At 33.8% G+C, this 17,483-nt stretch overlaps 1 protein-coding gene across 1 annotated transcript in view; it reads left to right on the plus strand.

Moving 5' to 3' along the window:
- Positions 1-571: 571 nt before the first annotated feature.
- Positions 572-17,483, plus strand: part of ST18 (ST18 C2H2C-type zinc finger transcription factor) — a 67,592-nt gene continuing 50,680 nt past the window's right edge. Inside the window, exons 1-2 of the mRNA XM_032183221.1 lie at positions 572-625; positions 2,552-2,582. The gene's annotated coding sequence lies outside the window, so the exon portion shown is untranslated. The remainder of the gene's footprint in view (positions 626-2,551; positions 2,583-17,483) is intronic.

The following is a 17,483-nucleotide window of genomic DNA, read 5'->3' on the forward strand; positions in this document are numbered from 1 at the left end:
TGTTCTCCCCAAAATTAATACAAATCTGTAACTGTCTTTTTGACTAAAACTTCTATGAGAAGTGATTGATTTAAGTGATGAAGTATTTCAAAACTGTATGTGTGCAATTATGCACATTCAAGCACGAGGCTTTCATGTCAGATGCAGGTTCCATTGCAGCTACTCAGATATGCGACAGTTACAATCATGCAGCATGACTGTAGGCACTGGGGCTTTGTGGGACCTTTTCTTCCAGAATGTTAAAAGCAACAGTCACACAACACTGCAATTTCTAACCTTATGCCTTCAGCTAACACCTGTAGACCTTGTCATTAAACCTTAAAGAGTTACCATTACCATCACTTTATTAAACAAATCTGTATCATTAAAGGTATCTCTTAGGTATTTACTAGATATTCACAGATGGCTTTTTATCTCTTTGACAAGATTAATAAGGCATGATTATTCTTTCTATTACTGTCTACCCTTTGGAAATGTGGGAAAAAAAAAACAAACAAACAAAGAAAAAATTGAGACTTTTTTTCTCAATGGCAAAATGAATGAATTAAAAACTTTGTGTTAATATTACAGATGGATGCAGATGGGGAAAATAAAAAGCTGCGCACACGCTCAAAAGGAACCAAGGGTGAGTTAGCAAGCAAGTTTCATGACCCTGTGTCCAGCACACCATGAAATGTTCCTGTGCACAGTCCCTAATGTGCAGTAAGAGAGATTGTAGCTTCCTTAGGGTTGCTTTTTTAATCAAGGCGGGACAGAGACTGATGACATTAAGGGGCACGATGTTATTAGCTATGGCTTAAAGAAAAACAGAAAAAAAAATCTACTGTATGATATTTACTTTGAACAAATTCTCAAAATAAATAAATAAATAAATATGATTTTTATTATGCAAACAAAGATTTTATTTAGGGACATCTTTCCTAAGCTAGACAATATTGAATGGATTCATTCAAAATAACATACCAAACTTTGTCTAGGCCACCTGAGTGTTTTTCTGCCTAGTGCCATTAATTATCAGCAAATTACCTGCATAAATGGTCCAGAAGTAAAGTTACTTTAATCAAAAGGCACAGGTGTATGCAACAGAGGAGAACCTTGTGTCTTTTTAAAGTACTTGTGCTTATGTTTGATTCTGCAAAGTTATAATATAGTTTAATTTCCCAGCTATTCCTCTTTTTGTAAAGAACAGATGGAAATGCAGTCCTGAGAGATAAACAAGCCCTTAATGATCTCAACATCTGGAAAACATGATTGACTAGCAATACAACCCTTTCAGGAAAATAACTTTTTATTTTAATTCATAACACTTTTTGTGACTCTTGATAATGACCGAAAATTTGAGATACGTTAAAATAAATGACAAAGTTTTGCCTTCCCTACAAACATTTTTGCTTATGACTATTTTCAGAGGTGCAAAGCACCCATTTTTCAATCTGATTTTAATGGGAATTGTACACTCTTAGGATTGTAGGGAAAAAATAATAATAAAAAAAGATTAGTTTGATTCATTGTCACAATTCAGTAGATCTGGGTTGTTAATATTGTGCCTTCAGCTTTGAATTGTGGTCAGAATGAAAAATTAAAAAGCAGTTTTGTCTTAATTATTTAGTCTCAACTAACCAAAGAGTGAAAAGTGCTAGACTGCACTGATAAAAAGACAGAGAGAAAACGAGTGGGGATGCTACCCACTCTCCACAGATGAGGTGATAAATACAAAAGAGATAAGCATTTCATGTCTTTGAAACATCTCTCAGTAATGCTCACTGAAAGTAATGTAAAATTCATATATACTTCAAGAGTATAAGAACAGAGGACTTGCTACTGGATAGGAAATATTTTGATTAGGGAAGTTTCTCTCACCTCAGCAGTCTCATGCATATCTTCTCAGTTAAAAGAGTCTGTTTTAGCTAATAGATTTCAATCAAATTTAATAGCGGATATGCCTTTCATATTCTTTTCATTTAAAGCACTAATTACGTATTTTTAAAACTTATGAATTTTATTTCTTTATAATTTTATACAAACGTACACACACGTATATGAATTAATAGATCAAGAAAATTTTCTGAGAAGCAAAACAAAAGTTGCCTGTGCAACATGAATAATCCTTAGAACCACCTGTTGGCTTTGTCAGTATGCTGCATACCCTTGCATGGGCAGGTATTTATAAGCCTGCCTTCAGCACTGTTAACTTAAATTAAAATTTGGAAGAATCCAAGACTTTTTACACTTTCAACAAACAAAAGTGCCTTCTTTCTATTCAGTTTTTCTTATTTTTCTGTTGTTTGTTTGTTTTTTGTTGTTGTTTTGTTTTTCCAGTGAAGATCATCCTTCACGTTTTATGTGTCCTAAAATAACTATGAGAATTATTTGTTCAGTTAATACTTGCCTTTGTAGCTAATTGTAGATACAGTCCTCTGGTTAGCATGAAATAATCACCTGTGTTTTGATAGCCATTCCTCTGTCATCAGATGGGCAGGTGCAAGGCTGAAGAAAGCACAAGTCTGGAAGTGTAAACTAATTCATTCTTTCCTTCTGCTTTTATTAACAGTTCAAGTGGACTCTATAGCTCAAGAGCTCAGGTAAGAACTCAAGTCTTTTATTTTTTCAGTTTTATTTTCTGATTATATCAATAAATTCATACCGAGGGTACCAATTTTTAATAGAAAATCCAGCAAATGCTTCAATATGTAGAGACATAGCATGTCTCAGACAAAGGAAACTTGATTCACTTTTTAAATATACAGAAGATAAGAAGGTTAGAAGTAATTATGTAAGCATAATCAAAAATAATGCAATAAATTAATGTTCAGGATTCTGGTACGTTGTCTTTATTTGTAGCCTATGTCAGGGCACACAATAAAAAGGTATGGTTTCTGATCAGTAATAAATACTATAACATTTTAACTTCTCAACAGTCTAAGAGACATTAGTCTTTATATAGTTTTGTTAGATGACTTTTGTAACAGTGATAGTCTCTGTAAATTGCTGTAAATTCTAAATGCACGAGTTACTCATTTTTCAACAAGTACTTGCTGAATTTCCACATTTTACTGAAGTAGAAGCAAGTACTTTTCAAATTTGTGTAGAGAATGATATTTCAGCCATAAACAAATTCTGCAAGGATATCATCAATAATCTAGTAAAATTTTTATATTACTATTTTAATTTTATTAATATTTACATCAGTTTCCAATAGCTGTTCCACGAGCTATATCTGCTATACCTTTGGCACCAAATCTTCAACAAAGAACAAGTACAATCAAAGTACAATTTGGGTTTTCACGAGGACAAGTTCACTCTTATGTCATGTTCACTCACATATTCCCCTCAGAAGATATTTACAAGTAAATCCTGAATTATTCATCCAAATCACAAATTCTGCAATATAAATCCTGAAACATTTTTACAAAAACTGTTAGGAGTTTTGCTTAAATTAACTTCTCATACTCAGTCTTCTTCATCACATGCTACTAAGCATAGCAGGCGTCTGAAGTATGTGTTTGTGGGCTCATCCATCTAGGGAATAAAAGCAAGAGCATGTAATTTATTTGATCAATCAAAATGCCACTCTCTCTTAATATAGGGCATGAAATATTTATAGGAAGTTATTTGCAGTTAAGACATTATATTTTAGAGTTTTGTTTTATAATAAAACTCAGGAAATTATAAACTTCTTATATATTTCTGACAAACAGAAGTGGAAGCTAACTTTTTAGATAAAATATTCATGGTGAGGCACTTACTCAGCTCTACCCTGAACCTCATTTTTCTGTACAGCTTCAGTTTTCTGAGATTTAGTGCTTCTCCTTTTTCCTCTGTGCATCCCTAATTTATGCACCAGAAGGATGCATTAATCCAAAGAGGCAGTCATCCAAAAATGAGGATGGTCCATGTGTTCCTCAGAGAAAAATGTTTGAAAAATAGAGGATGTGCAAGTTTCTGCAACATCAGGGAAGCTGTAATTTATGCATTATCAATTACTATAGGTTTTCCCAAGCAATTTCACTTTCCCTGTCAAATACATACAATTTTAGGAAATACAGTGTTGCAGATTACTTTTTCTAGCAGAGGTGTGTAGTATATCTTTAAAGAAACACACTTTTTTTAAAACACTGAACTAAACGTAAAATAAAATAAAATAAAATAAAATAAAATAAAATAAAATAAAATAAAATAAAATAAAATAAAATAAAATAAAATAAAATAAAATAAAATAAAATAAAATAAAATAAAATAAAATAAAATAAAATAAAATTGTCTAATCCATAACTCGGTGTTTGTGATTTCTACTACACAAAAATTCATATTGGGTATTTCAGCAGTCAAAAGGCTTTATTGACATACAGTTCAGGTGATCAACTTTTGTGAATTTGCTTGTGTATGAAAAATAATAGCTAGAGACGTGGGGGTTTCCTTTTGAAAATGTAGCCTAACTTATTCATATTACTCACACTCATATTACTATGGAAGAACTATTGAACATTCCTCCAGAAATAAAGAATGAAAAAGTCTATTGTGTTCACTAGATAAAGATATTTGAACCACTGTCTTTTCTGACCAAGTCAGAAAATGCTGTGTTGGCTGACAAATTTAAATCCATGCTTAATTAATTTCCCATTTTCCCCTGGCTTATCCTATCTGACAAAGCACTTTTGCACTCCTTATTGAGTTTCTGTTACAAAGTGCCTTGGGATACTTATACATGAAAAGCACTACATAAGCTTACATGCTCATATTGTATTATTATTAGTTTTGTAACATTGATTGGTTCTAGAGTATTTGTTAGCCTTTCTTATTCATTAAGTTGTTTCACAAAAGTAGAGAACGAAAAAAATAAAAAGTGAAACAAAGAGCTGAAAACACCAAAAATGCATAAAAATTTCTCTCATAATTTCTAGGGTTGCATTCTTGCTTAACGGAATTAAATGCCAAAAATAAATAAATAAATAAATAAACAAATAAATAAAATGTATTGATTTCAAGAAAGACAAGATTTCACCAAGAAGTCTGGATAATGGCTTTGCTATTATCCATGTTTTCCTGAGAAATAGTACTTAGGAATTAAATTTTAAGGAAAACATTGCTTTAAGGGCCAAATAATTTTTGTTGTTGTTATAGTTTATTTGCTTATTTTTTTTCTGTCAAGTAAAATAACTAAGAATTCTCTTACATTGTACTTTTTTATAACATTGTACTTTTTTACCAGCTACTGACATGTACACATTACATTTTCTTACTATACCTAAAGGCCTACAAGAAAGCTGGAGAGTAACTCTTTATCAGGAAGCATAGTAATAGGACAAGGAGTAATGGTTTAAAGATAAAAAAAAAAAAAAAAAAAAAAAAAATCAAAAAGTAGAATTAGTGTAGACATAATGAATAAATTCTTTAGTCAGAGCATGCTGAGCTACTGGAACTCAGTGAAGTTGTGGATCCCTGGAAGTGTTCAAGGCTAGGTTGGATGGGACTTTGGGTAAGCTGATCTAGTGGGAAGTGTGCCTACCCTGAAGGGAGGGTTGGAATTACATAATCTTTAAGGTCCCTTCAAACCCAAACTTTCTGTGATTCTATGACCACTCCTATTTAAATTCCAAACTTATATTGATTTTATGTTATTATATGCTTTGAAGAATTTCAAATTTAAAACCCATATAATTTTCTTCACACACATATACATTATTAATATTGTTACTAGTTAATAAGATTTTCATATTTATCTACTGTATATTCTGTAGTGTTGAAGTATAGTATGCTAACCTCGGAAGATATTAATAACCCTTCAATATGAGACTATTTCTCCTTTCAGCCTTAACTATTTACTTACAAACTATGTTTTAATTTTTCATACATGACTATAGTGTTTTAGTTATTCTGTTGGTAGCTAAACTGTCCACAGAAAGAGGTTGATTTTTTATCATGACCTAAACAAAACAAAACACAATATGTGGTAAAGTGAGTGCTGAAGCCAGGAGCTTTCTGTCCCATATATTCAAGTTTGAACCTGTCATTTTTCAGGCATAACCTCTCTGTTGAATCCATCTTCTGAAAGAAGCAGAAAGAAGTCTTCTCTTAGATGATTTAGTCATGGACCAGTGAAAGGACCAGGACCTTCAGCTGTGTTTAAGGATTAGAATGAAAACCAAAGGGAAGTGAGGAATATTGGTGTGATGTATTCTCATTACTGTGTTCTATTTAACAGATGGGATACAGTATGATGAACCATCTGTAGGTTATGGAGTGGCATCTGGGTCAGACCAAAGAAGAGCAAATTGGATTGATCCAAGCATGGGATTACAAAAGCATAGATCAGTTTGGCCAGGTCCATGTCTGAATAGAAATGGTTCCATTTCTTGATTAGATACAGGTGAAAACAAGTCTTTCTGGCTTCTGTCACTAATGATTAGTGAAGACTCTACAAGGCACTTATGTTTCAAGTCCTGTAGAACAAAACTGCTCTCTTTTGGCTGTAGTTATGTACTTTCTATAGTGTTGGAACTTTTCATCAGAAGGGCCTTTTTTTTTTTAAAGTAAGAAAAGATAATTTTTATCTGGAACCCTTGGTTTTGTTGTGAGACGTTTTGGGTATTCAGATTAAAGGTACAATATGGATAAAACAGAGAGATAAGTGTCTTGAATATTTTAGCAGAGGTGGTAGAGCAGAGCTGCCTTGGATGTCTCATTGGTAGGAGAGATAATAAGGCACTGCAGCCTGTGCTTCTCTTAACTGGGAGAATGAGAAAGCAGGAAAGCAACCTTGCAGTCCATGGCACTGAAGTATTTCAAAAGATTTATGTCACTAAAATGTATTCCTCAAATTTAACAAAAATGTTTAAGAGGTATGTCAATATAAATAGCAATATTGACAGCATAATGAAAAGTATTTTGCTAACTAAAGTACTTTTTATTTAGTACTGGTAGATGATATGTATCCTGCTATATCTGAGCTCTAGTTTCAGACAGCAATGGAATGAACGCAGAGAGTTTGATGGAGAGCAGATAATTTGGCCACTCAGGAAAAGTTCATAACATGAAAGAAATGGGTTATGCATTCCTAAATGCATTTAAAAATGAATGATTCAATAGTAACTCTTTTGGCGAGTTTCATAAAGTAACAAGGTTTTGAAGAAGAGTTTGTATGAAAAGAAAGCAGTATCCTGGCAGATGACCTGAGCACTGAGCAGTACTTTGCTGATGGAAGGAGAAGTGGGCATATGAAAACAAATCACACAAAAAGACTCAAAGATACTCTTCAGTAAGAACTGAGATTGTGATTGTTTCATGTAGCTGTTAGCTTCACAGCACTCTTATCCCAAACAACTGCCTAAAGCTGAGAAAATGACTGAGAACACTGTGTGTTCCTAGCCTGCATGTGGAAAACTGTCAAGTTTGTCCTTTGGGTTTGGCTTCTGCTTCCACAGAAATTGGTCATAGACTCAAGATTTCTGAAAATGACTAGGGTAAAGCACATTTGTCCTAATCTTGAATAAGCATAATTGAAAAAGAAATGAGATGGACTCTTGAATTTCCTGATGACTCATCTGTCTCTTACTGGCAGAAGGTGTGGGACTGTCCTCGTAGTCCTTATTTTGCTTTACAGAAACAAAATGTGTCCCTGAGTCCAAATAGACTTAGAAAATTCTAAATGAAGATGGTCAAGTTCCATAGAGTTATGTCAATTGTCAGGATATTTATCCTGATTTTGTTTCAGATATTGTGCAGACAAGTCCGAGCTTGACAAAAATGTTTGTTTGTTTGCTTGCTTGCTTTTCAGTTTAATATTAGGTGTTGATAGGTACATTCCCAGCTCTCTTCTCCAGTGTCCTCTATGACTGTAAATGGCTGGGACAGAGTTATGCCAACTAGTCATTCAAATATTTCTGTATGATATATTAATATTAGGCATTGAATCTGAGACAAAGATCTGTATCATGCTGTTTTCATTGATAACTGATTTTCAATTAAACAACAAGCACATATCCTCTATTCCCAGGATCTAGTACCAGAATTATAAGTTAACTGTATCTATTGTTTGCTCTCTAGTTTGGAAAAGAAATTTATCTGCACTAGGCATTGTGGATATTGAAATGGTTATGAATCTTTGAAAACATTAACCTCTGCTTCTTATTCTATGACTTCTGATATAATCAAAGTTGTCATGATATCATTAATCATATTTTCTAAAATTCTCAATAAATTTTGTTTATTTCTTTTTCTTTTATGATGACACTGTTAGGTTCTTAACAAATTTAGACTAGCATGCTAGTCAGTACTTTGCACAAATAATCTCTGGAAATCTATGGTTTTACTAAGGAAAAATATTTTGAAATTGATGTTTGATAGAAAATATTGAACAGCAATAATTAGCAAAAACTGAACAATCAGTACATGCTACTGATTGTGAGGCAAAGGCAAGTGTATGGTGGTCACAGAACTAAAAAAACAATAGTGTTTAAATTCATCTAACCTTATGCCTGTATCTTATATGTCAATCACTCTCAGTTAATAAGACTTCATTGGACTGTCATGTCTAATATCATCCCACATTTCCTTCTAGTCCCACTTTAAGAAGGCACAAATTGTGAAATCTGTAGTGCTGTCCTTTTTCTTTTCCCTGTCCTCTCCTTCTCCTCTACTCTTCCTTTCCCAGTGCTCTGATGAGCTGAGGGACCTCAGACTTTTTGCCTTTTTTGCAGCCCCATGCAGTTTTATACTTCAAAAACATGTTATTCTTTCAGTACTGTTAAACCATATTACTAAAAATTAAACAAGGAAAAAAAAAAAAAAAACACAGAAAGAAATTCAAAAATTAAATGTTTTCCACCTCAGATTTTCTGCTTTCAAATGTTCAGCTAAGTGGGTTGTGGCTTGCATATAATTATGTAAGTGTTGTATAATGAACATCAAATAAAAGATTTTTTAATTGAAATATCATTCTTTAAATGAAACTGCAAGTTGTAATTGAAAATTCATTGTAAAAAATATCATTGTTTCAATGAAGAGAAATAATATATGCCCAAGCGATAACATTAACATGTTGCAAGTAATCCTGAGGTTGATAGTTATTTGACTTAACTATTTAGAAAACTGTCCTCACTAATTTGGTTTTATTTGGTTTTGGTTTTGCTGTGTTTCTTCTTAAAGTCTCAATTTAATATAAAAATTACATTAGTTTCAGTATGTTTTTTTTCTGAAATTGATAGTTTTATAATATATGACAAGTTCACATCACTTTAATTGTGGCTGTCAAAGTGTTTTTTTTGCATTCTTTTTTCTTCCTGAAAGTTTATTGCATCTTATAATGTCCCTTACCTTGAACTAACACTTTTACTTACATTATTTAATGTAGTCTAGGAGCTATCTTCCCCATTGCTACTTCGGTGTTCAACAGCACACAGTAAATGTTATCCATACATATGAGTTTAGAGTTATGTATGTCCTAATGCCTTCTGCTGAGTGACAGAATATATCAGAACATTATAGCCCCAAATGACTGTTTCCTCTTCTGGTAGATCTTTTTGGATGACCACAAACCATATAAGGATTGAAAACCAACCCCTGATTTCTGTCTCATATGTATATTAATCATGAATTGAATATTATGGCTAGCTGAATTGCTCTGTCTGACTGGTGTCAAGGGCAGATTCAGCAAAGAAAAAGCAAGCTGAAACAGACTGTACAGGCAGAAGATAGAAAAGCAAGGAAGGTAATACAGCCATGGGTCCTCCTTCTGCATTAAAGGAAGGTACCTGAAATTAATTGCTTATGACCCCATTGTCTGCTGTCAATAAATAAACAAACAAATAAATTGAAATCATCAATAAATAAATAATTAGAATAAAAGGCTTATTTTCTATTTTCTTTTACATCTTCTTTAACCAGACTGTAGTTACATGTATGCTTTTTAAGAGTTTACTGGGGTTATCAGGCTGATCACTCACATGTAAGACTTTCTGGATCCAAAAGCTGACAGGACGATCTGTAGTATTACCTAGAAACTTAATCAGTTCTAAGCCAAATTCTTGTCTTGGGTCCCCCTGGAATTTATTGACTTACTGAACCTGAACAGATTGAGTGAGTGAGTGAGTGAGTGAGTGAGTGAGAAAAAGAGGGTAGGGAGACAGTTTGGCCCAACTTTGGGGTATTCATTTTTATTACTGAGATTAAGAATTTGTGTTCCAGGCAATAAAAATTAAGTTACCTCTAAACTAGCTTTTAACAAAAAACGTTATCTGTTGTAAAAGGGTCCAAATCCACAACTCTAGCTAAATGGAATTCTTGATCAACGACCTACAGAATAACACCCTGAAATAGCCATTCACTTCATTAACATAGTATTTAAATTATAATATTTATATGCACTTTTTTAATTATTTTTTTTTAATCTGAATATCCTCATGATCCTACAATGTTTTAAAAGTAAAACAAGAAACTGAGAAAACAGAATTAGAACCTGTGTTGTTCTCAGAGTTGCCTTTCCTATAAGGAGAACCATACTGACATAGTAAGCCGTAGATTAAAAAAAAAAAAAAAAAAAAAAACACAGGGGGAGGGGAGAGAATAAAGAAAAAAAAAAAAAGTGAGCATTTCATGAGCATGATAAATAAGTTTTGAGTTCTTATTCTAATCAAAATCTGTCTGTTGCAAAATCCTTGTCCTCAGGTATCACAGTGACTGTGAGACATGGGTAGAGGACCATAACTGCATACCTTTTCCTATGTTACTGCTGATTTACCATTGCTCCACTCTTTGCGTGCTTCGTTTTATTTGCTCAGTCATTTCACAGTCCAATTGTTCTTTTGGTCAGGTGGCCTATAACATTTAGTTTACTGTCTGAAACATCTCCAAGATCAGTACATAATGACTCAATACCATTACCCATTTCTCCCTGGCCCCTTCTTATGGGGGCTAATAAATCCTCTTTCATGAACAAGGCTGTGGCAGCTTTGCTTTTCTTGCATGTCTTTTTAAAATAAAATATATCTTTTAATATCATTGTCCAGCCAGATTTCAGTTATACCATATTTTCTCCACAATATTATCTGTCCAGTTCTGTTTCCTTTTTCCTATCTAAACCTTTCATTTGTGTATATATACAGATGTTTTTATACCCCCAAGCTGAGGTTATTTTGCTCTACGTTAGTGTTCATAAATATGAATTTCCCTTTTATCTTTCTTCCCATCTCTACCTCATGTGCATTCCTTTCATCTTGTTCAGCCCTGGACTGAACTTTTCACAACTCTGACATTTTTAAAAAAGAGCATGGCTCAGGTATGTCAGTAACCTTTTCTATTTATGGAAAGCCCTTTAACCCTGGGATGATTGTGAAGAGGAACAAGTTCTGTCCCTTTCACAGACACAACTTGTAGGATAAAGGTATGGGTTTCTTAAAGACAGAAAGAGGTGAAATGTATATATATATATATATAATATATGTTGTGTGTGATATTAATAAATGAGAAACATTCTCATTTTCTTTAATTATCTTTGGGATAAGACATAAGTTCCAAGTTTCGACCACTGCTTTAGTGAAAACAACTCACCAAATCTAAATGGTTAAATGATTAACTTTTTTTTTTTTTTCTTAAGCACAATTTATTGGTTTAAGCTCTGGGAACATCTTAAATGGGGACATTTTAATATTTTAAAATGCTGATTGAAGAAAATTATTCTTACCTGATGAATTCTATTCCAAATGATTTTTCAGGAATTCTCAGCTGGAGTATTTTTCTGCTTTAATTCAGTCTTAGATTGTCAATAAACTGTAGCCCATCCTTTGATTACAGTTTTCTCAGTTGCACATTCTTACTCCTTGAAGTTTTTCAGTTAGTCACTGTGTTGCCACCTATAACTTGTAAAGCAAGCAGTTGTTTCTGGATAATTTTCCCACACCCCCAAATTCCTAATTCTTTCTTACTTTACTATTTTTAATTATTTTTAGGTAGATAGAACTGTCATTTCATTTAAACTGTGCTGAAGCGTGTTCAGGGAGAAACTCACTAATATACAAAACATCTGTAAGTGCACTATCATATCCCACTTAACAGAGAAAAACTTGCTCTACCTTCCTCCCCAACTGCTTTCATCTATCTGGCATTGCTTTAATTTACAGTACTTATTAGGGTTTTCAGTTGCAGTGATCAGACAACCTGCACTCTGTTTCTTTGGGGTCTAACACTGCAGCTTCTTTCATGAGCCTCTAGCATTCTTAGTCAATGCAATAAATATCAATGTTTTTTCAACAGATGTGATCAGTCCTAGGAGAAGATCATAGAATAATAGAATCATTCTCAGGTTGGAAGGGACCTTAAAGATCATTTAGTTCCACCCCCCCGCCACAGGCAGGGACGCCAACCACTAGATCAGGTTGCCCAGGGTCTCATCTAACTTGGTATTGAACACCTCCAGGGATCCACAACCTCTCTGGGCAATCTGTTCCAGTGCCTCACCACCCTCTGAGTGAAGAATTTCCTTCTAATCTCTAATTATATCTCCCCTCTTTCAGTTTAAAACCATTCCCCCTTATCCTGTCATTATCTGATTGAGCAAAAAGTTGCTTTCCATCTTTTCTGGTACAGAAAAGTCCCTTTTCTGTATTCAGTGCTAATCATTTATACTGATTATCATCAGTTAATACAACGAGCTCAGGACTTTTTGTGTGAGTTTTGGGGATTAGAGACCTATAGCTATATCCTGAGGCTTTGGAAGCCACTAGACATTTAGTTAGAATCCAGCTCATCTGTTTCGTAGATAACTAGCAGACCAAGGTGAGGAGACATTCAGAATTTCTGTTCCTTTTCAGTCTTAAATTTCTTAGAAGAAAATCTTACCATAACAGCCATTTGTAAGATATTGGTTCAGCTGTGAGTGATATGTCCCTTAATTCTAGAATATCAACTTTTTCCTCCTGCAAGGAAAAAAGTAGTATTTGACTTCCAGATCATTGCAAGGCATCTGAAAGTTTGTGAACAAAGCTTGATCAAGACCTAAAGCAGCTGGCAAGATCATTTATCAGGCTAAACATGCCCCTAGTTTTACTAACCATAGCCATTCTTAGATCTGTTGTCCTGCTTTTCCAGCTCAAAAGTTGCTGTGAAAATAAATAAATAAATAAAAATCTTTGCTGGCTACAAAGTGGGTAAAGGTCAGGTTAAAGGTTTGAAAAACAAGTCACTTAGATGAACCAATTAAAAAAAAAAAAAAAAAAAGGATAAGATTGGAAGATGGGAATTATAATTTTCAACAGTAGGAAAAACTATATATTGTTAGTATTTCTTAAAAGCTCTCTCTTCTGAAGCATTGCTTTGTGAAGAGAAGTCAGTGCACTACTGTGTCTGTATACTACCAGTCCCTGCCTCAACACATGAAAGTAGGTCTTAGATTTTAATCTTTTGCATCATGTTGTAACTGACACAAGATTGTTTTTGCTAGTTGTCATTGACCAAAAAATAATACTAATAAAAAATCTTCTGATTATCAATAATACTGAAATGATTAATTATTCATAAAATTTAAGTACAGTTAAATTGGAAAAAGTATGCATTGGCTTTAGGCTCATGACAAAAAGAGCTTCTCCTGTTTTATGAGCCTCAGATTACCAAATAACCTTGACAGCTGAATCAGTGTTCCATGACAACAAGCAGACCATTGATAAATAGCAACAAAACTATTAGACGTTGAATTTATGAGATGAGTAATAGAGAAGCTAAATTATAGGTTTACCATTTGACAAACTACAGCTTGACAAATCTGTGCTAAAGTACATGTGTGTATGTGTGAATGCACATAAGGAAAAGAAAGAAATAGAAACTTTAAGACAATGATAAACTCGACATGCCATGAATGTTACAAAGGGACAGATATATTTTTTCATAGTAGTAAAATTCTCAGTGTTCATTATCAATCATTCTTACTTTTAAGCACTGTAATGTAGAAAAGAAGGGAAATAATGGAATTGCTGGTAAGTAACCTTTAAACTGCCTCTTGCAAACTAGTAGATTCCAGTTAAAGTCAAAAACAACACTATAAACAGTCAACGCCAAAAGCAAGAATATATTCTTCTAGCATTGAAAAATCTCTGTCGGGCCTATGAAGACTAATTTACATTTCCTAGGAAAAAAGCAACAACTGGTTTTGGTTTGTGTTTTTTTGTTTGTTTGTTTGTTTTTGGTTTTGTTTTCATCCTCCTGTGGTAGGTGTCAAGAATGATTTTATGTAAAGTAGCAACTCTTGTATTCACTTATCTTAAAATGATGGGAACTATAGAGGAAATCTGTGTGTGTGGTGTTCATGTACAGAAACAGATATGATAAGGATAAGATAACGAGAAACTTTCTAAAATGATCAATGGGCTTCCAGCAGATCTGTATGTAGGCCTCCTGACACTGATGAAGCAATTTTGGATTTACTGCTGTAAACTGTGAGCAAAACTGATGCCTGAAATTTTACCAAAACAGAACTTCAAGTTACTTTTTCTTCAGAAGGTGAAGCTCCATTGTGATCCAAAAGAATACACAGGGTCAGGTCATATAAGCAGCCTTAATCAAAGCTGTCTCTGCTACTGCCAGATCATGGTAGTTATAGTCAAGTGGGATTCTTGTGCTCTCATTTCCCAAAATGGGACTTCAGAGAGCAGGTAGCAGTAGTACTGTAGTAGTACCTTGTCTTGTCTGTGATTTGCTGATGTCTGTGTTTGTGGCTATCCTACCAGTGGCTTTAACAGCTGCTGTGCCAACCCACAGCAGCAATCTTCTGATTACATTTTTCCTTACCTTGACTAGAATATACGTGATAGTCAGACAAGTTACAGATTTAATGCTGAAGAGCTAGATGAAGTTCTATGACCTGTGTTACACCAGAGGGCATACTAGATGATTTAATTGGAAATTCTGTTCTAAAAATATATTAATTTTGCTTGTGTGAGAAACAGCCGTAGTTTTGTCAAAGGGGAATTAAACAATGGAAATTCATCTTGTCCTAAATACTGGTATGATAACTACTGGAGGTAAATTTGAAGCTTGACAAATAAATGAGGAAGAGTCAAAGGTAAATCTAGTGAAGGTTTTGTTTAATAAAGCAACAGCATGTGAAGTGTTTTCAAACATCTGTCATTTATTCATTTTGCCTGAAACAACATGAATGGTATGAACTGTTGTTCACAATTATGAATTAAGAAACACTTGACTGTACTTTCTTAGAAATAAATTGTGCATATTCATCTGCACCACATCCATTTCTGATGTCTGTTATATGGACATCATTTCCAATGTGACACTTACTCTGTTGTGATTCTGAACTTTAATGTGATATTCATGTTATCCTCTATTAATAAACAGAGAAATAATTGAGAAGCCGTAATATTTTCAACTACATCAGATGGTTAGTGTTGCAGATGCCCATAACATTTGAGCATTCAGAATATGAGGAATATTCACTGTGTTTAAGATACATATGGTAGAATTTTAACATCCCCACCCCTCCCCCAAACTGCAGATCTTCATATTTCCATGTCCTTCATATTTGCAATAATGGTTTGCCAAAAAGGTGCTTAGCCAAAAATGGATATTTTTAAAAAAACAAAAAGTTCAAGTTAGTCATATGGTTTCATCCAAAACAATCAGAACCTGAGCCAATTTACTGCACATAAGATACCTTGGAAGGATTAATTTATGCTGTTGAGCTTGTAATATCTGTAACCAATAGGAGTTCTCTGCAGACATGGATTTTATTTTATTTTTTCAAATCTTACAGCAAAGTCAGTAAGCCAAATGCAAAACCTAACACCTAAGGGTATTCTGTAGATTTGTAATGCATGCTGGCCTAAGATTGAGAAACCTAAGATTAAGAAACCATTGAGTGGATTACACAGATTCATATAGGTAGTTTTTTTCATCTCTGACAGCTGTAATATGAACACAATAATTCATATTACATAAATTTATTAGAATATTGTGTGTGAGAAAACAATAAATCCAAGCAAAATCACTTACATAAAAAGTTATTTTAAAAAGGGTGTTGAAGGTTCAGGACTCTTTAGTGAGGTATTGTATGAAGTATCATCTAAATGCCATGCAGATTAGATGCATGGTGACAAAAGCTTTATTACATATCTGTAGATGCAAATTAATATGCAGGCCAATGCTTGGAAGAACTGAAAAAAAAAAAAAAAAAAAAAAAAAAAAAAAAACATATCAACATATCAAATCTGCTAAAAATATGCTTCATTAAAAAACACTCATCTCTTCTCATGTCATTCTTCCATAAGTTAGGCAGCTAGACTGGGCAAGGCCTCTTCCAGGGATTAGATCACCCAGTTTATCAGGTATATCTAGTTTTTAGAGGGATCATAGAACCACTGAATATCCGGAGTTGAAAGGGTCCCAAAAGGTTCACAGAGTCCATGTCCTGGCTCCACACAGGACCACCCAAAAATCAGACAATGTGTCTGAGAGCATTGTCCAAACACTTCCTGTACTCCAAAAAGCTTGGTGCTGTGACCACTCCCCTAGGGAGCCTATTCTAGGGTTCAGCAATTTCAGTCTCGGTGAAATTCTTCCTAATATCCAATCTGAACTCTCTGATGAAACCTCTTTCCAGAGTCTAGATAGAGGCCAAAGAAGAGCTAAAATTAGACTCTTATGGCTGAAGCTAATGAAATGGAACCAATGCTTGGGACTGATACTGAGAGTCATATTGCAAAAATGTTCTGAAGGTACAGTGTCTGACACGTTTTCTGTAGTTGAACTGCATGCAGTGTCTAAAAATTAAATTCAAAGTGTATGAATTTCCAGCTTATGTGAATACATGGAAACTTAAAGGAGACTTAAATATCACCTTTCAGCTGCAAAATTAGCATGACACAAATATGTGTTATGTTTTCTGGTCATACACAATAGATGTTTGGTCAAAGTTTGCTTTCTTTTTCCCCATCACAGTTTTATAAACAGCTTTGACATTCTTCTTCCTATAGAAAAGACAATGAAGCTTGTTCAAAAACACTAATTAAAAAAAAAAACAACAAAACAAAAACAAAACAAAACAAACAAAAAAAACAACCTTGGCTTGTTCAAAAAAATACTCAAAGCAGCACAAAAATACCTAAGCAGTCACAACCCATGGACTTGTATATAACAAGAAATGGGCATATTCCAAGATGCTGTTGCAATTGGGTTAGCCCAGGTGGGTGTGGAGCACTGTAATAAAGAGGGGAGAATTAAATAGCATGAATGGGACCTGATGATTGCATTAGGTGTAAAAATACAAAAAAACAAATGCCACATTAAAAGTATAAAATTTATGGTATCCCTCCACCCTGATTCTGTCCGGCTCTTTTTAGTTATTATCAACAATAGTAAAACCGGTTGTTAAATCACATGCTTATCTTAATCTTAACTTTATACCAGTTATCAAACAAATGAGTAAAACCTCATCACTTTGTGATCAGCAACACAAAGTACACAAGAAAATATTCATACTGGCGAAA

This window comes from Aythya fuligula, chromosome 2 (assembly GCF_009819795.1).
Source record: "Aythya fuligula isolate bAytFul2 chromosome 2, bAytFul2.pri, whole genome shotgun sequence".
NCBI classification, from domain to species: Eukaryota; Metazoa; Chordata; class Aves; order Anseriformes; family Anatidae; genus Aythya; species Aythya fuligula.